This window comes from Microcaecilia unicolor, chromosome 9 (genome assembly GCF_901765095.1).
Source record: "Microcaecilia unicolor chromosome 9, aMicUni1.1, whole genome shotgun sequence".
Taxonomy (NCBI): domain Eukaryota; kingdom Metazoa; phylum Chordata; class Amphibia; order Gymnophiona; family Siphonopidae; genus Microcaecilia; species Microcaecilia unicolor.
The window spans coordinates 218934974-218961815 of NC_044039.1; positions in this window are offsets into that span (position 1 = coordinate 218934974).

The window sequence follows — 26842 nt, forward strand, 5'->3', positions numbered from 1 at the left end:
GATATGACTGAGGTCTATAAAATACTGAGTAGTGTAGAACAGGTCAAAATGAATTGATTTTTTTACTCTTTCAAAAAGTAAGTTAATTGGTAATACTTTTAAAACAAATAGGAGGAAATATTTTTTCACTCAACGAATAGTTAAGCTCTGGAACTCATTGCCAGAGGCTGTAGTTACAGTGGTCGGCATATTTGGGTTTAAAAAACGTTTGGACAAGTTCCTGGAGGAAAAGTCCATAGTCTGCTATTGAGATAGAAATGTGGAAGCTACTGCTTTTCCCTGGGAATTGGTAGCATGGAATCTTGTTACTCTTTGGGACTCTGCCAAGTGTTTGTGACCTGCATGTAAGCCACTTTGGTTGTATGACAGAAGGCGGTATATCAAATCCATGACCCATTGTTGGAAGCAGGATACTGGGCTAGATGGACCATCAGTCTGACCCAATATGGCTATTCTAATGTTCCTACAATGTCAGAGACTGATTTGGTGTTTACCCTCAGCCTCTCATGTGTGGATTCCACATTCTGCAATTTAAAGCTTCTCTCGTGGTAACGTACCTCTGGGGGAGGGGTTTGCGTGGCGTGTCGGGAAGCTTTAAGAGCCAAGGCCTCCCACCCTGCTTGGTAGGTGGGTTAACAATAGAAAATTGTATATTATTGTTCTACAAGGAAGTTGTAAACTTTTCAGTGTTGTCAACTTATTTGATCTGAATAATCTGATGATGGGATGTTGTGACTCCTTGATGTATTGAGTATGGTCCTTCCTTGTCTTTGTTCTGACAATATTCAATAAAATACAGTCCCAGAGAATTTCTAAGGCCCCACCTAACATGAACTTCTACCTGTCCTCTCAATCCAGACTAGTCGTTTCCCAGGCCTCTGTGTGGTTGGTTTATGTAGGAGGGGCAGACTGTGAACTCCCAACTTTAATGGTTGATCCAGCTCAGCAAACCTCTAACATAGTAAATGACAGCAGATAAAGACCTGTATGGTCCATCCAGTCTGCCCAACAAGATAAACTCATTTTACATGGTATGTGATACTTTATATGTATACCAGAGTTTGATTTGTCCTTGCCTTTCTCAGGGCGCAGACCGTAGAAGTCTGCCCAGTACTGTTCTTGTACTAAGTTCTGAAGCTAACATCGAGGCCCCTTAAAATTTACACTCCAGCCCATCCCTATCTATTTAGTCATGATCAGGGCGTAGACCGTAGAAGTCTGCCCAGCTCCCGTTTTGTTTCCAATTACCAGTGTCGCCACCCATTCTCCGCTAAGATTCCATGGAACCATTCCTTCTAAACAGGATTCCTTTGTGTTTATCCCACGCATGTTTGAATTCCATTACCATTTTCATCTCCACCACCTCCTGCGGGAGGGCATTCCACATATCCACCACCCTCTCAGTGAGAAAATACTTCCTGACATTACTCCTGAGTCTGCCCCCCTTCAATGTCAATTCATGTCCTCTAGTTCTACCACCTTCCCGTCTCCAGAAAAGGTTCATTTGCGGATTAATACCTTTCAAATATTTGAACATCTGTATCATATCACCCCTGTTTCTCCTTTCCTCCAAGGTATACGTGTTCAGGTCAGCAAGTCTCTCCTCATACGGTTTGCAACGCAAATCTCATACCATTTTCGTAGCTTTTCTTTGCACCACTTCCAGTCTTTTTACATCTTTAGCAAGATACAGCCTCCAAAACTGAACACAATACTCCAAGTGGGGCCTCATCAACAACTTGAAGAGGGGCATCAACACCTCCTTTCTTCTGCTGGTTAAGCTCCTCTCTACGCAGCTTAGCATCCTTCTGGCCACGGCCGTTGCCTTGCATTGTTTCTTCACCTTCAGTTCCTCCGACACCAACACCCCAAGGTCTCTCTCCTGAGTCGAGCTTACTAATCTCTCCCCTCCTATCTCTAACAATGTTTGTCCCCTGCCTTGGCATGGTTTAGACTTTAGAATGTTCTCTCTATCACATGAGCAATGTAGTTCATTTTCAGTTTCTAGGGCTGGGGAGGGGGGGGGTCAAATGAACAGCAATCCAATTGAGTTTCAGATGCAGGAGCCTTGGCTTGAGCCCTGTTCACTTCAGTGGCTGTAGCCAATGGCCTTCTTTGGACATTCAAAATCCACTGGAGTAGTTCAGCACGGGGACTAGGGACCTTGAGACTTTGCTCTTCAGGTTCTAGACATCAGGATTTCCTTGCCCTCACCATTAACTACAGTTTCCTTGGTGCCAGCAGGGGACATAAGCACAGCAAGATCTACTCTCAATGTATATGAATTGTGGAATCATCAAAAAGCAGTGGGAATTCTTCTGGCAGTGATTTTCCCTCTTGGATCTTGGCTACTACAGACTCCTTTCTAGCCCCCATTAATGAACTATCCACCTTATAATTGAAAGAGAAAAACGCCTAGATTTCGACCCAAATCGGGAGATAGACGTTTATCTCACAAAAACGAATAAATCGGTATAATGGAAAACCGATTTTGGACGTTTTCAACTGCACTCCATCGCGGAAGCGTACAAAGTTGACGGGGGGGGGGGGTGTCGGAGGCGTGGCAAAGGTGGAACTGGGGCGTGGTTATCGGCCGAGGACAGATGGGCGCCTTTCGCCGATAATGGAAAAAAAGTATGCGTTTGTAGCTAGAATTTAGGGCACTTTTCCTGGACCCTGTTTTTTCACGAATAAGGCCCCAAAAAGTGCCCTAAATGACCAGATGACCACTGGAGGGAATCGGGGATGACCTCCCCTGACTCCCCCAGTGGTACCTAACCCCCTCCCACCACAAAAAAAATGATGTTTCACACATTTTTATTTTCACCCTCAAATGTCATACCCAGCTCCCTGGCAGCAGTATGCAGGTCACTGGAGGAGTTGTTAGGGGGTGCAGTGGACTTCAGGCAGGTGGACCCAGGCCCATCCCCCCTACCTGTTACAATTGTGCTGCTTAATGTTTATTAGTCGTCCAACCCCCCCAAACCCACTGTACCCACATGTAGGTGCCCCCCTTCACCCCTTAGGGCTATAGTAATGGTGTAGACTTGTGGGCAGTGGGTTTTGAGGGGGATTTGGGGGGCTCAACACACAAGGGAAGGGTGCTATGCACCTGGGAGCTCTTTTACCTTTTTTTTTGTTTTTGTAAAAGTGCCCCCTAGGGTGCCCGGTTAGTGTCCTGGCATGTGAGGGGGACCAGTGCACTACGACTCCTGGCCCCTCCCACAAACAAATGCCTTGGATTTATTCGTTTTTGAGCTGGGCGCTTTCATTTTCCATTATCGCTGAAAAACAAAAATGCCCAGCTCACAAATTGTCGAATAAAACATGGACGTCTATTTTTTTCGAAAATACGGTTCGGTCCGCCCCTTCACGGACCCGTTCTCGGAAATAAACGCCCATGGAGATAGACGTTTTCGTTCAATTATGCCCCTCTATATATACCAGAGGACTCAGACTCATTCAATGTTGACAACAGCAGCAGGATATTGGGGTGGACGTCAAGGCCTCAACCAATCCATCTATTTGTGGGAAAGTCTGTCAGGTTTCAGTGCTATGGGACAATCAGTCAATGAGGCCTTCAAGGCCCTCTCAATCTGGCTCAAACCACTTTGGCCTGCATGACATCTCTAGTGAACCATCAGAGGGGTATGCTAAATGTGACATCTCAGGTGTTCCTCCCATTCCCAGTTTTTGGGACAGGATGTACCTCGGCGTGGTAATCAAAACACTATCTATTACTAAAGGATACAACACTTTTTTGGGGGCTCAAATTATTTTTCATTATTTCAAAGGCAATTAAAACAATTTGTATACCTAGATTATAAGCTCTTTGAGCAGGGACTGTCTCTCTATGTCAAATGTTCAGCGCTGCGTGCGTCTGGTAGCGCTATATAAATGCTATTAGTAGTAGTAGTATATAAATTATTAATAAAACAATAAAACAGTGGCTGTGAATTATCCGGTTCATCATAACATTCTATTCAAATTAGAATTGTTTTTCCAGTGATTAATCACCAGTTTCAATAGAAATTAAGGTTATCTGTCTTAGATAAAGAAATGTCAATGTTTTCCAAAAGAACAAGCCTGGGAGGAAGCTCTGAAATATGTAATATATCAGTAATTTTGATCCAAACTGGTCTAGAACAGATAAAGATGATCACATTCATAAATCATAAGGAGAAGGGTTCCAGATGATTTTAGGCATGACCCAGCATAAATGGTTGTTAGATAATCTACTTTTTCAGGATTTAAAAGGAGTACACAGTGTATGATGATATAACCAAAACAGTGACTGAGAAATCAAAGCTGATAAGAACAGGGAACATATAGCCGAATCTTAGTTCATTCATAGTCTGACAGGGATCTTCTTAAGTCATTTTCCCAAACATTTTGGATACCTAAACTGGAACAACTTTTTCAAGAACTTAATTAAAAGCATGTATAAAATAGGGATGCAATATGAGAAGTTACCTCTTAATTTTAAGGACACTTGCTGACCTTGGAACACATTACCAGAGAACATGGTAAACGCAGTTAGTTCTGCAGGGTTTTAAAAAAGGTTTGGATAGTTTCCTAAAAGAAAAGTCCATAAGTCATTATTAATATGGACTTGGGAAAATCCACTGCTTATTTCTGGGATAAGCAGCATAAAATGTATTGTACTGTTTTGGGATCTTGCTAAGTACTTGGACCTAGATTGGCCACTACTGGAAACAGGATACTAGGCTTGATGGACCTTTGGTCTGTCCCAGAATGGCAATGCCTATGTTCTTATGACCTTGGATTGGGGGGGGGGGGGCACACATATGTCAACTTGTTGTCATTCAACCCTTTTGTATGTTAATATTGCTCCTAAGAGTAATGTTTCTATTGAAGACAGACTCAGAAGCCCCATCTCTGGATGTTGTGTACATGATGCTGGTTAAAGGGGGTCTGGGTGTCTCCTTGACAGACTCCATAGCTTGAAAGCATATGAAATGGAGACCCTGTGAAGGAAACAGAGTATAGATGGCAGTACGTTTCTTAGGAGGTTCTACCTAGGAGGATCATTAAACACAACTTTCCTGGGGCCATATCCCTCCATCCCTCTCCTCCTGAGAACCCTACCCAAGGCAAACGAAGGAGCATCAATTGTGCCTGTTGAAATACCCCACCAAAACGTAAAGGGTACTCTTACATAGCTCTGCTGAAAAATGGCTTGCAGTAGTGTAGGCGCGGGTCTTGCGCACTCGCAGAATCATTTTTCAGCGCACCTGTAAAAAAAAGGCCTTTTTAAAATTTTTGCCGAAAATGGAGGCGCGGCAAAATCAAAATTGTTCATTTTGGGCCTGCGACCTTACCGCCAGCTGTTGACCTAGCTGTAAAGTCTCACGCGGTAACCGGGTGGTAATGACCCACGCGCGCCAAATGCCACTTGGTGCGCGTCCGATACGTGCGTCCGAAAATAAAAATTATTTTTAGGCTGCGTGTATCGGATACAGGCCAAAAATGAAATTACCGCAAGAGCCATATGGTAGCCAGGCGGTAACTCCATTTTGGCGTGCGTTGGGCATGCGTAGAGCCTTACGCGGCTTAGTAAAAAGGCCCCTCAGGTTGTGCTTAGCTTGGGTTCGTTTTTTGGTTTTCGTTGGATCACTTACAGGTTACTGCCTTATTCAAATGAAGTCATAAACCCGTACGAGGAAGGAATAGCTTAACATCGGCATGTATGAGGTGGTAAAGGCCGCAGCATCCTGAGACACAGATGAGATCTGAGCTCTCAAAAGTGTTGCACCGAAAAGAGACAAACTCACAACTCCCAAGGTGTTGTTTCCGTGAACATTTCTTCACTATTTCAATTGTCCTCTTCCTCTCCCCCCCCCCCCCCCCCCCCCCACCTCCCAAAGAGTGTATTCATTTTCTGGTACAGAATAGCAATGATTTTCAGTTAGCTGTAGGAACATGCAGTGAAGAAATACCCTCGCCTCCTATTAACTAGCAAAACCTTGCCCTCTGCCCTCACATATGGCGCATACCATGTGCTCATTCCTAGGAATGTCAAATATTTTGCCAAGCAATTACCTGAAGGGTCTTTTTTTCCAAACAGGTTAACACATAATCCTTCCTCCCTCAGCTCCCTATCTATTCCCATCCTGACCATTGTCCAGCTGTCTCTCTCTCAGGCTGGAGAGGTATCTGACAATTTACTTTAACGAGGTAACAAGAGGTTGAGAGAAGCTACCAAAGGGTTTTTCTCACCTGTTCGATACCTTGGCTGCAACACAGTACAGAAGGCAAAATTGGTTTTTTTCCAGCTGCTGAATGTTCTATGATTTACTAAAGGTCTTTAAATTATCTTTTTACAGAGCCCTTGACGCTCAAGGAAAAACTTTGCTATAATACTTTGATTCAGACTTGTTTCTGCAGTATGCATTTTCCCTTCTTTCTATTTGCTCATAGGGGGGGTGCGGGGGGGGGGGGGGTCCAGCTGCAGGTCTCCTGATGTCACCAATCTTTGCTTCTGACATCAGAAGTGACTCTGCTGTCACAGGTGGAAGTTGATGAGTTGGGTGAGACCAGGAGGAGGAGCCACCTATGACTCACGGCCTCTGGCATAAGCCAATGCTTGACTTGCGCAGGAGACACCAGTGCTTCCAACTTAAATAGAATAAAATCCTTCCGAGGTAAACAGCAAGCTACCCTGTAGCACTTTAGTATATTATAATAACCAGGGCTGGCCCAACCATTAGGCAAGAGTAGGTGGTTGCCTAGAGCAATCAGCACATACTTTAATCTGCCTTTTTATAGGAAATTTCTGTGATGATCATGGTTGTTCAGTTTAATTATAAAAATCTTGGGGGGGAAGGGAAAGCTGCAGGCTAGAGGGACAGAAAATCAAGAGGGGGCGTTGCCAGATGGGAAAAATTTTCCCCACCCAAAATCAGCCTTAAACCAGCCCAAAACCCGCCCAATGTCAAACCCCGCCTCCAACATCATCGACCCCGCCTCCAACATCACCGCCCCCGCCCCCTGACGTCACCTCTGACATCATTTCCCCGCCCCCAACAACACCTCTGGCGTCATAAACCCCGCCCCCGATGTCAACCCCGCCCCGGAAAAGCTTCTATTGGACCAAATTGGACCAATAGAAGCCCCGGAAAAGCTTCTATTGGACCAAATTAGACCAATAGAAGCCCCGAAAAAAGAGCCCACACCCTGCACAGCTGCAGTGAAAAAGAAGCCCAATTTCCCGCAGCCCGCAACCTTCGATAATTTCCCGCATCCTGGTTTAAAAACCAGCCCAATTGGGTGGGAAACCAGCCCACCTGGCAACTCCGCCTACAGACTCTCATAGTAACCTAGCTCAAAAAGACTCCTCATCTCTCCTGCAGGTACTTGAGGGATTACTCCAGCACTGACTGTTGTCTGTTATGGTTTAACAGGTCTCTTCTTATGTGAAGAAGACGTCATCTATCTGCTCAACCTATATGAGATGATACCTCCTGTCATAACAACAATTATCTCATTAAACAGGGCCTAACCCTTTTGGACAGAGATGCTCAGTAATTATATTCCTTCCTCTACTACTACTCATCATTTCTATAACGCTACTAGATGTACGCAGCACTGTACACTTGAACATGAAAAGACAGTCCCTGCTCGACAGAGCTTATAATCTAATTAGGACAAACAGGACAAATAAGAGATAATGGAATATTAAAAGTGAGGATGATAAAATAAGGGTTCTGAACAAGTGAATAAGGGTTAGGAGTTAAAAGCAGCATCAAAAAGGTGGGCTTTTAGCTTATATTTGAAGACGGCCAGAGATGGAGCTTGACGTACCGGCTCAGGAAGTCTATTTATTCCAGGCATATGGTACAGCAAGATAAAAGGAATGGAGTCTGGAGTTAGCGGTGGAGGAGAAGGGTGCAGATAAGAGAGATTTACCCAGTGAACGGAGTTCCCGGAGAGGAATGTAGGGAGAGATGAGAGTGGAGAGGTACTGAGGAGCTGCAGAGTGAATGCACTTATAGGTCAATAAGAGGAGTTTGAACTGTATGCGGAAATGGATAGGGAGCCAGTGAAGTGACTTGAGGAGAGGGCTAATATGAGCATAACGACACTGGCGGAATATTAGTCGTGCAGTAGAATTTTGAACAGATTGAAGAGGAGCGAGATGGCTAAGTGGGAGACCTGTGAGATGCAAGTTGCAATAGTCTAAGCGAGAGGTGATAAGAGCATGGATGAGGGTTCTGGTAGTGTGCTCAGAAAGGAAAGGGCGAATTTTGGTGATATTATAGAGAAAGAAACGACAGGTTTTAGCAGTCTGCTGAATATGTGCAGAGAAGGAGAGGGAGGAGTCAAAGATGACCCCAAGGTTACGAGCTGATGAGACAGGAAGGATGAGAGTGTTATCCACAGAAATAGAGAATGGGGAAAGAGGAGAGGTTGGTTTAGGGGAAAAGATAAGAAGCTCAGTCTTGGTCATGTTTAGTTTCAGGTGGCGGTGAGACATCCAGGCAGCAATGTCAGACAGGCAGGCTGATACTTTGGCCTGGATTCCTGCTGAGATTTCTGGTGTGGAGAGGTAGATCTGGGAATTATCAGCGTAAAGATGATACTGAAAACCATGGGATGAGATCAGAGTACCAAGGGAAGAAGTATAGATGGAGAAAAGAAGAAGTCCAAGGACAGATCCATGGGGTACACCAACTGACAGTGGGATAGAAGTAGAGGAGGATCCACCAGAGTATACACTAAAAGTACGCTAGGAGAGATAAGAAGAAAACCAGAAAAGAACAGAGCCCTGAAATCCAAGTGAGGACAGCGTATCAAGGAGTAGGCTGTGATCAACAGTGTCAAAAGCAGCAGATAGATCGAGAAAGATGAGGATAGAATAGAGACCTTTGGATCTGGCCAGGAACAGGTCATTGGAGACTTTAGCAAGCGCTGTTGAATGAAGGGGGTGAAAGCCAGATTGAAGTGGATCAAGAATAGCATGAGATGAAAGAAAGTCAAGGCAACGGCGGTGAACAGCACGTTCAAGTGTCTTGGATAGGAAAGGGAGGAGGGAGATGGGGCGATAGTTGGAAGGACAGGTAGGGTCCAATGAAGGTTTTTTAAGGAGTGGTGTGACTACGGCATGTTTGACGGCATCAGGAACAGTCACAGTGGAAAGTGAAAGATTGAGGATATGACAGATAAAAGGGATGACAGTAGGAGAGATAGCGTTAAGTATATGGGTGGGAAAAGCCTACAAACTACTTCAACAAATCACACAATTACCACAGCTCACTTCTAACCTACCTAACACTTCCCGTCTATCCTCCCCTACCCAATCTTTAAACAGCAAGAATTGTACTTGGCATCATGAAACCACTGTGCTTATCTTCTCTTACCAACACTCAAACTATAAGAAATGTACCTGTTAACACGAAATGATTATGTCGTAACCACACTCTGTAAGCCACTTTGAGCCTACAAATAGGTGGGAAAAGGTGGGATACAAATGCAATAAATAAATAAAATAAATAGGATCAGAGGAACAGGTAGTTATTGTAGTTTCGAAGAGGAAAGAAGATGTGTAGTTTCTTCTTCAGTGATTTCAGAAAAGGAAGAAAAGGAGGCAGGGGTTGGAGGGTTGAGAGAATGGACTAAGGGAAGGAGAGGTGGAGGTGACCTGGTTGAGAATTCAAGTTTAATCTTGTGAACCTTATCACAAGAGTCTGGGGAGAAAAGGGGGAGTTGGAGGTGAAGGCACTTTGAGGAGAGAGTTCAGTGTGGCAAAGAGACGTGGAGGGTTTGAGCCAAGAGAATTTGTCAACTGGATGTAATAGTCCTGTTTGGCAAGTAAAAGAGCAGACTGGAAGGAGGTCAGCAAGAATTTGAAATGTATGAAGTCAGAATGGGCACGGGATTTCAGCCAAAGACGTTCAGCAGAGCAGGCACAGGAACGTAGGTAGCGGATTCTAGAGGTCAGCCAAGGCTGGAGTTTGGTACGTTTTACAGGACGGGGAATGGGAGGAGCGAGAGTATCCAGAGCAGAGGAGAGAATAGTATTATAGGAAGAGAGAGCCTCATTGACAGACTTGGATAACATAGTGGTAGAGAAGAGATTTGAAACACTGGAGGGCAGAGTAGAAGAGTCAATAGCCTGAAGATTCCTAAATGTATTGGTTAAGATTGGACGGAACTTGGAAGGAGGGTGTTTAAGTGTGAAAGTTATCAGATGATGGTCAGAGAGGGGACGAGTTGAGGCGCAGAAACTGGAGAGTGAGCAGTTTGAGAAGAGGATAAGATCAAGACAGTGGCCATTCTGGTGAATGGGGGCAGTGGAGCACAGTTGAAGATTGAAAGAGGATGTTAAAGCAAGAAACTGAGAAGCATAAGAGTCAGAGGGATCATTAGCATGAATGTTAAAATCCCCAAGAATGAGGGAAAGAGATGAAGGTTCAAGAAAGAAGCAAAGCCAGGCATCAAAGTCAGTGAGAAAGGAAGAAAGGGACTTATCAGGAGGTCGATAAATGACTGCTACTCGGAGAGGCAGAGGACTGAACAGACGGATGGAGTGGACTTGGAAGGAAGAAAAGCAGTGAGACTGAGGTGGAAAAGAGGTTGAAATCTACAGGAGGGTGAAAGTAGTAGTCCGACACCACCTCCACGGTCAACCGGGCGAGGAGTATGGGAGAAAAGATAACCTCCATAGCACAGGGCCACGACTGAAACAGAGTCTTCAGGGCACAGCCAAGTTTCAGTTAGGGCAAACAGATGGGGAGTACGAGAGATAAAGAGGTCATGGATGTAGGAAAGTTTGTTACAGACAGAGCGGGCATTCCACAGAGCACAAGAGAAAGGCAGGGAAGAAGGGGGGAGGAGAGGAACAGAAATTAGAACATTTAAGAGAAAGAAATTTCTGTCCCTCGTACAGTGAAAATATGCAAATGCAGGACGCAATGCTGCAGGATGTGACTCTTTACCTAGTACAAGAGACACAATGTGCCAACCATTCTGCACAACCTGAATTAGCTCAGTGGTATTTTGTGATGCTATACAATTGTGCTATGTAACTTTTGGCCAGCTGCGATATGGGATTTTCAATGGTATTGTGTAATATCGTTCCATAGTTTGCACAAAATGGCACAGAACAGAAGTGTTGTCATACTGGGATTCACTAAGCCCAGTATCCTGTTTCCAACAGTGGCCAATCCGGGTTACAAGTACCGGGCAAGATCCCAAATGAGTAAAACAGATTTTATGCTGATTATCCCAGAAATAAGCAGTGGATTTTTCCCAAGTCCATCTTGATAATGGCTTATGGACTTTTCTTTTAGGAAATTATCCAAACCTTTTCTAGACCCTGCTAAGCTAACTGCTTTTACCAGATTCTCTGGCAACGAATTCCAGAGTTTAATTACAAGTTGAGTGAAAAATTATTTTCTCTGGTTTGTTTTAAATTTATTACTTCATAGCTTCATCGCATACCCCCTAGTCTTGTATTTTTGGAAAGAGTAGACAAACAATTCACGTCTACTCGTTCCACTCCACTCATTATTTTATAGACCTCTATCATATCTCTTCTCAGCCATCTCCAAGCTGAAGAGACCTAGTCGCTTTAGCCTTTCCTCTTAGGGAAGTCATCCCATCACCTTTATCATTTTTGCCACCCTTCTCTGTACCTTTTCTAAAAAGAATGTGCGCTCTTAAAACAGTGCATGCTTTCAAGTTTTGGAATGACGGAAGCTTCTTTTTCAATTCTGATACTTTTCCATGGAGCAACGCAATAATGATTCTAATGCTTATGCTTGTCCATGACAATGTATCAGAAGAAAATTCTTGTTCATTAAAAATATGTTCTCTAGGCAGAGAATGGGGAAAGACCTTTTTTCCTAACATTCAGAAAATCAGGTGTTCACCTGTAGCATGCTCAATGCATGTACTCAAGATTCACCTAAGAATCTGAAGGACAAGGAAGAGAACGTTTAAGAAAAAAAGGATTGTAAAATAAAGTGTTGAATGTGTGAAAGGGTAATGCTATAAAAACACACAAGCATATTAAAGAAAGATTATGAGAGGAATAAAGTTAAGTAAGGAAAAGGGGATGGGATTTCATATACCACCTTTCTGTAGTTACACTAACTTACATGGCATATACAGGTACTTATTTGTACCAGGGGCAATGGAGGGTTAAGTGACTTGCCCAGAGTCACAAAGAGCTGCAGTGAGAATTGAACTCAGGTCTCCAGGATCAAAGTCCACTGCACTGACCACTAGGCTAGTCCTCCACTAGCAACAGTCCATGGAAAATCTCAAATAGTAGCAACATTCCACTAGAATCTCAACTAGGGAAAGGGAAATAGGACTTGATATACCACCTTGCTGTGGTTTTTGAGTTTACTGTTCAAAGCATAGTATATACAGGTACTTATTTGTACCTGGGGCAATGAGGTTAAGTGACTTGTCCAGAGTCACAAGGAGCTGCAGTGGGAATTGAATGCACTAACCACTAGGCTACTCCTCCACTAGCAACATTCCAAGTAGAATCTCAAATAGTAGCAACAGAATCTCAAATAGTAGCAACATTCCATGTGGAATCTCAAATAGTAGCAACAGAATTTCAAACAGTAGCAACAGTCCATGTAGAATTTCAAACAGCATCAAAACAATCACAAACAGTAGCAACATTCCAAGTAGAATCTCAAAGAGGGAAAGGGAAATGGGACTTAATATATCTCCTATCTGTGGTTTTTGCAACTACATTCAAACTGGTTTACATATGATATACTGTTACCTATTTTGTACGTGGGGCAATGGAGGGTTGAGTGACTTACCCAAACTAACAAGCAACTGCAGTGGGAATTGAGCCTAGTTCCTCTAGTTCTCAGGGAACTGCACTAATCATTAGGCTACTCCTCCACCAAAAGATAGTGAGACACCAAAATATACCTTCCTTGCAGTAACAAGAGGAACATTCCAGGTTGCTGCTCCAGAGTAATGAGGGGTGGGCTAGTCTGGCAGACTACGGTTATAGGTGCTCCCTAAACTTATAGGGAAATATAACATGGAGTGCTGAGAGGGGGCTCATTCTCCTCCTCCATAGGAGTTCAGGGGGGGGAGAGAATGATACCTCCTAGGAGTTTCCCCAGAGGAGAAAGGGTAAGGAATTAGTGCAGCTAAGCCAGATACAGATTAACCAAAGGCCAAGAGTGTGACAGAATCAGTAGGAAGAGAGGAGTTCCAATCATGGCAGAGAAGGGAGCTGAGAATGAAGAGAGCGAGTGTCCAGGTGTGTGGCCCAGTGTGGATGAAGGGGTAGGAGCTTAGTCTCAGGAGAATCCTGCTAGCCTTTCCCAAGAGAGGTCCAGTGTGACTTCAACTGAGAGGTGAATGTACCTCAAAGAAGAGAGAAAGGAATTGGACGGATGGGGTACCTTCATGCAGCAATACTTGAAATCTAAATGAAAAATGGGGGGTAACCTGTACATCGCAGCAGTTGTAACCCTAACCACCTTACTGAGCAGACTGCATAGGCCTTCTCAGTGTTATGCTTGGGGTTGTGAGCCGTTGGACTGGAGTTGAGAGCCGACCATGGAAGACGGAGTGCCTGAAGGCCAAGCCCCTGAAATAGCAACTCCGGGGACAAGGAGGAACCGTGTTACAGGGAAGGTTCTTCTCCAAGCTAGGAAGCTGGAAGATGCACTGGAACCCAGTCGTATGGAATCTGGAAGGTGTACTGCCAGGACGAGGGCTACATCAAAGGCAGAAGTGAAGCAGGAGCCAGTAGCTTTGACAAAGGCAAGGGCGTCTGCACAAGCAGGAACGAAGCAAGAAACAGAAGCGTTGTACAGGCAAAGGTGACTGCAAAGACATGGTGTCTTCAGGAGCCAGAGCGTCACCAGGACAGGAAGCAAAGACACACAAAGGCCCCCGCTGAGAGAGGCTATAACATCTTCACATGCGATGTCATCATCCTGCATCTGCTCTCGCTGTACCTGCGAGGTGTCCTCCGTTCTCGGCAGTGTGGGAGAGTGGGCTGCAGCTTCGACGAATGGCAAGAGGGCGGTCCATTGGGTTCACAGCTGGGAGGTCATGGTAAAGACCTTTATCAGCCATCATCTGCCATGTTGCTATGTTACCTAGAGGATCAGTGAATCATCTGATGCTTAATTCAGTAGGTCCCAAATAACGTACTCTCTTTAATTTTCAAATGTCTTCCATACAGCAGGGCACTGCATCTTTAATTCCCAAGCTCTATTCCACCCACTATTATGAAAAAGTGTGCACCTTGAAGACTCATTCAACTGATGAAGTCCCTGACAGCCAGAGAACTGGATTTTGAAATACGCTGCATCTCCAGGCTGGTGTCCAAGCAAACTTCGGAACTAAACGCTCCTTCTGATCTCTACCTTGTGGTTGGTATTTTCATTAGTTTCAGTCCGCATATTTCTGCGACTGTTATTGCATTCACTGGAGATGTCATCATTTCTCCTATAAGAACTTGTGAATGCTGTTACCTAGAAACACTGATATTGTTGACTCCTGAAGCAGGCGCTGGTGTGCCGAAACGCAGATCTGTGTCGAGTCTTACTCTAATCATTTTTTGATAACTAAAAACTCCCTCGTGTTGGAATTGGATTGGTCCTTCCCTACTTTTTTCCTTTTTGATTTGACTTTTGCCTTAGGGGAATATCTTCTCTTCTGTGGTCTAGTGATGGAAAGGAACAGCTTTGCTTTACAATGGGTGTGTTCCAGAGTTCAAGCACTAGGGTTTTTATAGACCATAAATGCATTTCTTGTTCTGTAATAGCTGTGCAGATCTTTGCTTTCCCTGTGTTTGTTTAGAATAAGTACGGCATGTACAGCAAGCTCAGGCCAATAATGGAATCAGAAACAGAGGGGGCCGGAGCGTAACCTCTGCCTTGCATTCACTAGAGTCTCAGGGCCATTAAATGCAGGAATGCGGCAACCTGGCTGCTCTCCTGTTTCCTTTCCACTTCTCGGGCCTGGTTCTCATGCTGTCTGAAGCCTGGTTCGAATGGAAAGGCTTTACCCATCTGATTGGTTTTGGAATTTTCAAGCGAGGACAACTTGCATTTAATGCAAACCAGCCTTAGCTTTCCCCAAGAGCAATGGTTTGCACAGTTCTAACAGGCAAGGGGGGGAATACTTTGCTGAAAATCATGCATTAACCTCACCTGACTTCTCCCCTTCTCTGCAGCTGGTGCAGGTGCCCGCATGTTTCATAGTTTAGAATAAACAGTCAGATTTCCCCTTCGTGATCTGCATGGGTGGCCCCTTCCCACAGCTGAGTCCCTTGCCAGCGTCTGCTAAGACCCTGTAACATGAAGTTTCCAAACTGTATGCCTGTTTAAACAAAACGATTACTCTCCTAGCATTTCAGCTCTCTCTTTCTCTCTGTCTGTCTGTGTCTCATTCTCCTTCTTAAGGACAGTCGCTAGAGTTGGATTTGCCTCTGTGGTGCACCAGGGCAGCAGTGTGGAGGATGGGATACTCTCCATAAATAAGTGTATATGGGGGAGGGGACAGAGGCGTAGCCGAACTCAGTGTTTTGGATGGGCCCAGGGGTAAATTGGATGGGCTCTTCCACACATACGTGCCCCTCCCCCCACCACACACCACAAATATCTTCCCAGAGATATTTTTTTAAGAACATAAGAGGGGTTTTTTTTCACCTACCCCACATCTTCTCCCTCTCCTCTGCGGCGTCCCCGCATCTGCGCTCCTGTGTCTGAACTCTGTCCCTCCCCGATGTCGGTACAGTCGTCCTCGGCACCTGCAGCTATTCATTCTCGCTGCTTTCTCTGGCCCTGCAGGTTTCCATCTGCCATGTCCCGCCCTTGCTGATGTCATTTCCTGTTTCCTCTCCGGCGGAACACGGCAGATGGAAGCCTGCGGGGCCGGCGCAAGCAGCAAGAATGAATCGCTGCAGGCACTGAGGACACCTATAACGACACTGGGGAGGGAAGAGGTTCAGCGACCAGAGTGCAGATGCCAGGACACTGCGGAGGAGCGGGGGGAAGAGAGCAGTGTGGTGCTGCAGCTGGGTGGGCCTGTGCCCACCCAAGCCCACCCGTAACTACGCCACTGGGAGGGGAACCTTGAAAAAATATGTAATGATGAAAGAGATGGCCCTTTCTCACAAGCAGTTCTCAGCCTCTGCAGCGGCATCCTTAAAGATGCAGAGGTTAATGGACCAGTAGAGATTCTACTTTTCACTACGTCAACGTTCCCTCTAAGCTGAGTCCTCCAACCACATTGCTGCCAGTGGAGGGTGGTGCTTTGATACTATGTGTAACGCCCCCTTGTGGGCATCCCTGAGTCTGGGGCCTGACCTGGCTGGAGTCCCCCTAGGGCAGGCTCCGTTGGTCCCTTACGCTTCTGGTGCCTGGTGCTTCTACTTGGGAACAAAAAGTGGGTGGGTTGACCCTCTTTTCCCCCAAGGAAAAATCCCAAAAGACTGCTGTGAACAAGGATGTCAAAGATTTAACAGTTTACTGAACAATGTACAGGTTTTACTCTATTGCTATATAAAGGCGTCAAAAGATTAGCAATGTTTAAAGCCTTGTTTTGAGATAACCACGAAATGCACAGAAGACTGTAAACCATATGCCATACAGTCTAAAACCAACACACTTAACCAATTCTTCTTACAGACAATATCCTTTTAACCAATTAGTTCCGCATCCTTTTGACTCATTAGTCCTTTTGCCTAAGCAGTAACTCTTATTCCTTCCTTGGGTCCTTCTCTGGTCCCCCCCCCCCCCCCCCCCCACCACCACCAAGTGTCACCCTCTTGTTGGAGCACGCTAGGCTGGTAGCTGCTAAATTTCCAACTGAGACGAACTGGCTTAGCCTGCCACCACTGCAAAGCTCCAATCGTGCTCCCTGGGGCAACCTCCTCCACTGGGCTCCTGGTGCCGATCCGCACCCCATGAGCCGTGGCTCAGTTCCCAGTGCCAATCACACCCTAGAAACTTTCTGCCTCTGGGCCTTGGGAACCCCTTAGTGCCTCCAAATACCTTGTCCTGAGTTGGATCCCAGGGGCCGATACACCCCGAGCCCACTCCCAAGGGCCTCCTCCACCGCTGGACCTGGAGTCCAGTTGAATCTCCAGGCCTTCTGCCTCATCCTCCGCTACTCCCAAGGGCTTACTGCCCTAAGCACCTTCCAATGGTTGCTAATCTTCTCGAGGTGCCTCTAAGGGTCCTGCTGTGGCCCCGAATACCAGCAGAAGAACTCTGTAACCAACATTCCCAGGGTTCCCCCACAAAGAGTGACCTCTTCTCTGCCAGTCTCCAGGAAGAGCCTATAACTTACTTTTCAACCAGCTCTTAACAAAGCTCTGCAACAAGCAGTACCAGGGCTTCCCCAATAGAGGGCAACCTCCTGGCTCAACCAAAAAAAGGCCAAGCACAGAATCTCCGAGTATGACCTGAAGATCTACAACAAAGGTAACAACCACTATTTTATTTTTGTCTGTCCTCTTTTTTGTCTCTGCAAATATGGTAACCCTAGTCTGTGCTGTTAATCTGGTCTATTCCTTCTTGCTGGAATATGTTTTTAATATTTGGTACCTGCCACTGGCTACTCTGTTTCTGTGAAAGGTAAAACCTGGTACAAACAACAGAACTGGGTTCTTTGCAAAGCCGTCAGATCCTGGAGCCTGCACAGCTCTTCCAAGGAAGTTCTGGTGGTGGTGGTTGGCTGGGGGAGGGGGAGGGGGTCTCACTGCCTTGCTCTACCAGCTCTAAGATGCCTTATTCAGTTTCCTCAGCTTGCAGTGGTCACATCATGTCCTCCAGGAGAAAAGTTTCATTCAGGGTGGAAGGCTGATCACTTTTTAAATTTTTTACATAGTTTAAAAGATTTCCATCACAGAGAAAAAAAATAGGCATCAACAAACAATCACTCAAGCAACATATAACAAATCAATCAGCCTTCTAGCCCACATCCTGGTCTTCCCTCAAGGTTTTGGCCTCAAATAGCATAAGGGAAGGTCCCCGATGACCGAAGGGATCGTCCACCTGGGTGCCTAATGGCAAAGGACACCAGAACTCCGCAACTGTTCTCCACACTCCTCCTGCATGGTGGTCAGCAGGAAATTCAGCTCTCCAGTTAACCAAAAGCCACCAAGTTGCCTCTTCCTGGTGTTCCCGCGAAGGCACCAGCCTCTAATAGCATAAGGGAAGGTCCCTGATGACCGCAGGGATTGTCCATCTTGGTGCCTGATGGCAAAGGACACCGGAACTCCGCCACTGGTCTCCACACTCCTCCTGCATGGTGGTCAGCTCTCCAGTTAACCAAATGCCACCAAGTTGCCTCTTCCTGGTCTTCCCACGAAGGCACCGGCCTCTGATAGCATAAGGGAAGGTCCCTGATGACCGCAGGGATCGTCCACCTCGGTGCCTGATGGCAAGGGACACCGGAACTCTGCCACTGGTCTCCACACTCCTCCTGCATGGTGGTCAGCTCTCCAGTTAACCAAATGCCACCAAGTTGCCTCTTCCTGGTCTTCCCACGAAGGCACCGGCCTCTGATAGCATAAGGGAAGGTCCCTGATGACCGCAGGGATCGTCCACCTCGGTGCCTGATGGCAAGGGACACCGGAACTCTGCCACTGGTCTCCACACTCCTCCTGCATGGTGGTCAGCTCTCCAGTTAACCAAATGCCACCAAGTTGCCTCTTCCTGGTCTTCCCACGAAGGCACTGGCCTCTGATAGCATAAGGGAAGGTCCCTGATGACCGCAGGGATCGTCCACCTCGGTGCCTGATGGCAAGGGACACCGGAACTCTGCCACTGGTCTCCACACTCCTCCTGCATGGTGGTCAGCTCTCCAGTTAACCAAATGCCACCAAGTTGCCTCTTCCTGGTCTTCCCACGAAGGCACCGGCCTCTAATAGCGTAAGGGAAGGTCCTCGATGCTGTAAGTTAGTGATAAGATGCCAATAGTATTGGGTTAATAATCTTGTTTTATTTACAAATGTGCTATTGAGAACAGTAGCCTCTCCTCTCCCCTAATTTGGGCTAGCTGATCACTTTTTGCCGGTCTCCCTCCCCTCCCCCCCACAACATTTCCTCCTGACCATAGTGTCCAAACTTGACCTTGATATATCCACTAAAATGTTGCCTTGACAGATCTTACAAAGGCTGCCAGCACTGTCCTGGAGGGAAAAGCCATAGAATGTTATTGAATGGACGAGGGAATAATACAGTATTTCTAGGATGGGCGGGACAAATTGCTTGTTCTTTTGGCCACTGTCGATGACAGGGTGCTGGGCTTGATGGACCCTTGGTCTATCCCAGTATGGCGATGCTTATGTACTTATGTCCTCTCTTGGGAATTACTAGAGGCAATAACCAGTACTTGATTGGTGCCTATGGTGAAAGATTTAAACTGTTCTTAAGTAGGGCTGGTCCTGTGGCTCCAGCTTCAAGGTTGGGGTTGAAAGTGAAAATATAAAACGGAAAAATCCCTGTTCATAAAGCAATTGTTGAATTAGTGTGTAGCTGGAGTTCCCTATAGAGGCATGGCCTGTTTCAGCTGCTATATCCCTTGCAGAGCGGAGCAGCCAGTTTGATGGGGATAGTGGGAAAGGGGCTGGTCCCTTCTCTGCTCTTGCTGCAGGACCTCCGATATAATGGTGTTAAAGGTTAGCTTTGGATGCCCTCTAGTGGCTGCTAGTGCCATTACATACTGTCAGCAACAGAACTCGCTGACATCCAAAAGAACAGGTCAGCAGTTTCCCCTCCAGTGAATCAAATATCAGTTTCCTGAGCTTTATTTGTACTTTCAAAGAAAATTGTTAAAGCAGGAAATCACAGGGGCTTTAATTTAGTATTTGTAAACAGAGAAACATAATGTAAAGCAGTCCAGTCTGCTCATTTCCCTTGACCACCAGAACCAATTTGATCTCGGCATTTCATCCTTGTCATTGCCTCCCTTCCTCACCAATTCTTGGTGGCCTCCTACAAGCTTGGTAGAAATGTTCTGTCAGCATCCCATAACACAGCACAGATACCTGAACTATTTCAGCACCTAAACATCAGTGAAGTGATTAAATTTGCAGTTGTTACAGAACAATTCAAGATTGTTAAAACACGTGCGGACTGTGAAATATTGCAGAAATATCTTAGGAAATCGGAAGACCGGGCATCCAAATGGCAGATGAAATGTAATGTGGACAAATGCAAGGTGATGCACATTGGAAAGAATAATCCAAATCACAGTTACCTGATGCTAGGGTCCACCTTGGGGGTCAGCGATCAAGAAAAAGATCTAGGTGTCATTGCAGATAATGTATTTGTTTACACCGGAGTCTGCAAATGCCTCTCCAGTACTATGTAAATCACACTTTTAATTTATACTTATACATTGCTCACACCTTTTCAGTAGTAGCTACAAATACGTGGGAAAATGTGGGATACAAATAATAATAATACAGTGAAATCTTCTGCTCGGTGTGTGGCAGCAGCCAAAAAAGCAAATGCTAGGAATTATTAGGAAAGGGATAGTGAATAAGACCAAAAATACTATGCCTTTGTATCGCTCCATGGTGCGACCACACCTGGAGTATTGCATTCAGTTCTGGTCACCGTATCTCAAAAAAGATATAGTGGAATTAGAAAACGTTCAAAGAACAGCGACCAAGATGATAAAGGGGATGGAACTCCTCTCGTATGAGGAAAGGCTAAAGAGGTTAGGGCTCTTCAGCTTGGAAATGAGACGGAAGAGGGGAGATTGAGGTCTACAAAATCCTGAGTGGTGTAGAACGAGTTGAAATAAATCAATTTTTTTTCTCATTCCAAAAGTACAAAGACTAGGGGACACTCAAGGAAGTTACATGGAAATACTTTTAAAACAAATTGGAGGAAATATTTTTGTCACTCAACGAATAGTTAAGCTCTAGAACTCTTTGCCAGAGAATGTGGTAACAGTGGTTAGCATATCTGGGTTTAAAAAAGGTTTGGACAAATTCCTGGAGGAAAAGTCCATAGTCTGCTTTTGAGACAGACATGGGAAGCAATGGCTTGCCCTGGGATATGTAGCATGGAATGCTGCTACTCTGAGATTCTCCATGGAATCTTGTCATTCTTTGGGATTCCAGAATCTTGCTATTCTTTGGGGTTCTACATGGAATGTTGCCACGATTTGGGTTTCTGCCAGGTGCTTGTGACCCGGCTTGGCCACTGTTTGGAAAACATGATACTGGGCTAGATGGACCATTGATCTGACCCAGTATGGCTACTCTTGTGTTCTTATGCTATGTCCCATTAGGGTGGCAGGCACTCTCTGAGTACGTGTGTGTCTGTCTTTGTATCTGTGCCTTTGTGTGTCTGTGTCTTTGTGTCTGTGTAGAGGTTGACAGACAAACAGAAGGATGTGCCATTTTCCAGGCCATTTCCAGGGAGCAATCAAAAGGAAGTGTCCCCCTAACTGCAAATCATACAACTTATTTTTTTTAAAGTAGGAGGTAGACCAGATGTATATCCAAACAGCAGGTTTATTCTGACATAAAAATTCAAAGACTCGACGCAGTCCTATGTTTTGGCACTTACCGTGCCTGCCTCAGGAGTCAATGTCAATTATCTCAGCCACTGACAGTAATAACACATAAATGGGCTTGAGAATCCAATAATTCAGCATTCAATGAAGACACAAAAGAGTATCGTCTTGGTAACAGGTTCAAGGTAAAGTGCGTGTCAGCCAAGGATCATCACTATCTGTACCTTCATCAAAAGAAATTGTATGATGTGATACCCGCCCACAAGCCTTCTCAGGAGTAGCCCCCACGCTCTAGAATTTACTCTCAAACAGGCTACGTATAACTCAAGACCAGCTCTACTTCAGGAAGCAGGTGAAAGCCTGGCTCTTCTTCCAAGACTGACTATACACTCCTTCTGCACCTGGACTAGCTTGCTACAAACACTGAAACTCAGACCAGTTCCTTATCTCTTGCTTAACTATCTCTTGCTTAACTATACAAAGAACTTGCCTTGAGTTTAGCTAACCGTCAAATTATCCCAACTGACTCTGTACCACGCATCTTGGTCCCATTATATATCTGCTGTTGGTCCCTCAGCTATATGCTAAGCCATATTGTAGGGGAAAGCAATCCACCTAGGTGGATGAACACAAACTCCCAGGTAAACAAGGCTATCTAATAAGAAGTGGGAAATGGACCAATGACTCCAGGGAAACGGGACTATGATGATAAAAGAAACAGCTTTATTCACAGACTCGACACAGTACTGTGTTTCGGCCACAGGCCCGCCTCAGGAGTCTAAATTGTTGACAAAAAAACATAAAAATTAATATAAACACAATAATTTTTATTGTGTCACTATTTTATTTACATATTTTATTTACATATTTATATATGTTGACATATGTTTCAAAAACATTGTATTGACAAAGGTTTTAAACATATCGAAGTCGTATTGTAGAAAACCTCTAGCATCATATCTGTATTAGTTGAATGTTCTAATGCTTATTAGGTATATCATTAGTATTATGCTAACATTGTATTATATCTCTGGGATTTGAATTCCAGCGCTGTTAAATGTGTAGATTTTTGATACTGTTTCATGATAATTCTATTATTAAGTTTCAAGGTTTTCAAGTTTACTTAATTTAGGGCCCTGTTTACTAAGCAGTGTTATAGGCGCGTTAATGTTTTTAATGCTCGTAAACCGTATGCGCGTGTTAACCATGTATGTGCCTACAATATCCCTATGGGCGCCTACATGGTTAGCGTGGACGCTAAGTGTAAGCACGCTAAAAACACTGACGCACCTTATAGTAAACAGGGCCCTTACTGTATAATGTTTATTCTTGGTTATTTTACTATTGTTATGCTGTTAACAAAATTGTAAGTTTTATGTTAAACTGTACCTGCTGTACACTGCCTTGGGTGAATCTCTTCATGAAGGTGGTTAATAAATCCCAATAAATAAGCAAATAAATAATACCCTGACATGCCCACATTCCTCCCATGGCCACGCCCGTTTTCAGCAATGCACATAAATCGCAATTATTGCTGATAATTGGTTATCTGCCAATTATCATTACTGATTGGCTTATTATTCAATTAAGTAGCACCAGTGCTCAATTTAACACACGTGTAATCCTGTCCCTTGCCCCTGGGGAGGGGAAAACACTTCAGCCCTAGAGGCTGGAATAAGAGAGACAATCAGACTTAGATATAGGCGCAACCAGTAAAAATCTTTATTGGTATCTCACTAAGCCAATACAAAATAATTGTTCTCTCTGGAGCAGGTTGTCACCCAGTAGCCAGACGCACAGACTGAATAACAAAACTGCTCAGCAAAAACTTTCTTAGCCATCACATATATATGCTGTTGTAAGTTTCGTTTCTCTTAAATCATGTGATTTCTCCTAAACTAACTTATGATCATATATGGATTTTCCTGTTTCCGTCCATCACAATAATATAGTAATGTACAAAAATGGCAATTTCCTGTATTACTACTACTACTACTACTACTACTTAACATTTCTAGAGCGCTACTAGGGTTACGCAGCGCTGTACAGTTTAACAAAGAAGGACAGTCCCTGCTCAAAGGAGCTTACAATCTAAAGGACGAAATGTCAAGTTGGGGCAGTCAAGATTTCCTGAATAGAGGTGTAGTGGTTAGGTGCCTCTCCTACTTGTGTTCACATGCACACTTTGTGGCAATTGGCTAATTCCTTATCAGTAAAGCGTGCTCACAGCGTGCAAAAACCATGTACCAAGCTAATATGAAACACCTGGTGTCCTTCTTCTCTGAACACATATCTCCGTTGGAACATCTTGGAGTCTCCAGGGTCCTCAGTCTGTCATCACCACCAAGGTTATATCCATGTGTATCTGCCATATATGGGCTGCATAGCCTCATTTCCTCCCAAGTGTCACCTTGACATGTAACATGTACTTTCCATTTACTGAGAAAGCATTGTAGCTTACATGCAGCTGCAGGAAGAAACTAAAAATATGCTGATAACAGCAAGGCTAGGAAAATTGAGGGCTAGCAGGGCCACATTACAGGCCTAGTATAGGAAGGAATATACACAGGCTATTCACCACACCTTAAGTACAATCCAGGCTATATGCAAGTATTTGCTTTGTCCCTAGTGGGCTCACAATCTAAGTTGTTTTGTACCTGGGTCAATGGAGGGTTAAGTAACTTGCCCAAGATCACAGGGAGCTACAGTGGGAATCAAAGCCAGGTCACCAGGATCAAAGGGAAAGGGAATGGGACTTGATATACTGCCTTACTGTGATTTTTGCAACTCCATTCACAGTGGTTTAGATATTATATACAGGTACTCATTTGAACCTGGGCAATGGAAGATTAAGTAACTTGCCCAGAGTCACAAGGAGCAGCAGTGGGAATTGAACCCAGTTCCCCAGGATCAAAGTCCACTGCACTAACCACTAGGCTACTCCTCCACTAGGAACATTCCATCTAGAACCTCAAATAGTAGCAACAGAATCTCAAATAGTAGCAACAGCAACATTCCATGTAGAATCTCAAATAGGGAAAGGGAAATGGGACTTGATATACCATAAGTACATAAGTATTGCCATATTGGGAAAGACCAAAGGTCCATCAAGCCCAGCATCCTGTTTCCAACAGTGGCCAATCCAGGTCACAAATACCCGGCAAGATCCCAAAAAATGTACAAAACATTTTATACTGCTTATCCCAGAAATAGTGGATTTTCCCCAAGTCCATTTAATAACAGCCTATGGACTTTTCCTTTCTGTGGTTTTTGCAACTACATTCAAAGCGGTTTTCATAGTATACACAGGTACTTATTTGTACCTGGGGCAATGGAGGGTTAAGTGACTTGCCCAGAGCTATAGTGGGACTCAAACCCAGTTCCCCAGGCTCAAAGTCTGCTGCAATAACCAATAAGCTACTCCTACACTCCATCCCACCTAAGTAGAAACAGAAAGTTTCATTAGAGGAGGCGGGATGCAGCCCAGGAAAGGCCCCAAATTTAGCCAGAAGCTGTCTGTTTGAATTGCTACAGCTGCCAATCACCTGTCAAGTACAGGAGAGGGAGAGACGCTGGATGGACCGGGGGGGGGGGGGGGGGGGGGGGGGGGGAGGACTGGGGAAAAGGAGAGAGTTAAATCCCAGCATTTCTGGCCGTGGCATCAGGGCCAAAAAAACCCCAGCATCCCAGCCGTCTACACAGGAAGACTTGTGGTCCAGATTACAGACCACAATCCACCATTTGAGTAGCCCTGTTGTAGACTATGTTCAGTGAAAGAAATGCCCAGTTTAGTGTATCTTGACCCATATTTTAGAATGTGAAAGTTGTACACGGGTGTGAAGACTTTTACAAGGCACAGTAGAAGGGGGGTCTAAGTGGTGGATTGAGTACCAATGAAACTCGTGTATGGCAAGGTCTTAAATAGCATAGATGACTGTTCTGGTTCTCTTTTAACTATGTTATCCGTATGGAACTGAACCGGTTATTGCAGAATAGAAGTTCTTGATATAATGTATCAACAAAGGTGGTAGAGTCCATCAGCACACTTGGCACCTGTGTAGAGGGGCAGTGGTAAGAAAAGCATTGAGAAACCATGTAAAATAGACTTCCTGAGCCGGTACGTCAAGCTCCGTCTCTGGCCGTCTTAAAAGCTAAGCTAAAAGCCCACCTTTTTGATGCTGCTTTTAACTCCTAACCCTTGTTCACTTGTTCAGAACCCTTATTTTACCATCCTCACTTTAATATTCCCTTATCTCTTGTTTGTCCTGTTTGTCTGTCCTAATTAGAGCAGGGACTGTCTCTTCATGTTCAAGTGTACAGCGCTGCGTATGTCTAGTAGCGTTATAGAAATGATAAGTAGTAGTAGTCTTTGGGATTCCGGAATCTTGCTACTGTCTTTATCCCTTATATGTCCTGTTTGTTTGTCTTGATTAGATTGTAAGCTCTGTCGAGCAGGGACTGTCTCTTCATGTTCAAATGTACAGCGTTGCGTATGTCTAGAAGAGCTATAGAAATGATAAGTACTAATAGTAGTGGTCTTTGGGATTCTGGAATCTTGCTACTCTTTGGGATTCTGCATGGAATGGATCGGGTGGATGTGAAGCGACTGTTCACGCTATCCAAAAATACTAGGACTAGAGGGCATGAGTTGAAGCTACAGTGTGGTAAATTTAAAACGAATCGGAGAAAATTTTTCTTCACCCAACGTGTAATTAGACTCTGGAATTCATTGCCGGAGAACGTGGTACGGGCGGTTAGCTTGACGGAGTTTAAAAAGGGGTTAGATAGATTCCTAAAGGACAAGTCCATAGACCGCTATTAAATGGACTGGAAAAATTCCTCATTTTTAGGTATAACTTGTCTGGAATGTTTTTACGTTTGGGGAGCGTGCCAGGTGCCCTTGACCTGGATTGGCCACTGTCGGTGACAGGATGCTGGGCTAGATGGACCTTTGGTCTTTCCCAGTATGGCACTACTTATGTACTTATGTACTTATGTACTGTCTTTATCCCTTATGTGTCCTGTTTGTCTGTCTTGATTAGATTGTAAGCTCTGTCGAGCAGGGGCCGTCTCTTACATGTTCAGTGTACAGCACTGCGTACATCTAGCAGCACTACAGAAATAATAGTTGTTGTAGTAGTCTTTGGGATTCCAGAATTTTGCTACTCTTTGAGATTCCGGAATCTTGCTGCTCTTTGGGATTCCGTACAGAATCTGGCTACTATGGGATTCCAGAATCTTTTTAACTCTTTGGGATTCTGCACAGAATCTTCCTAATCTTTGGGATTCCGGAATTTTGCTACTCTTTCAGATTCTGCACAGAATCTTGCTACTTTTT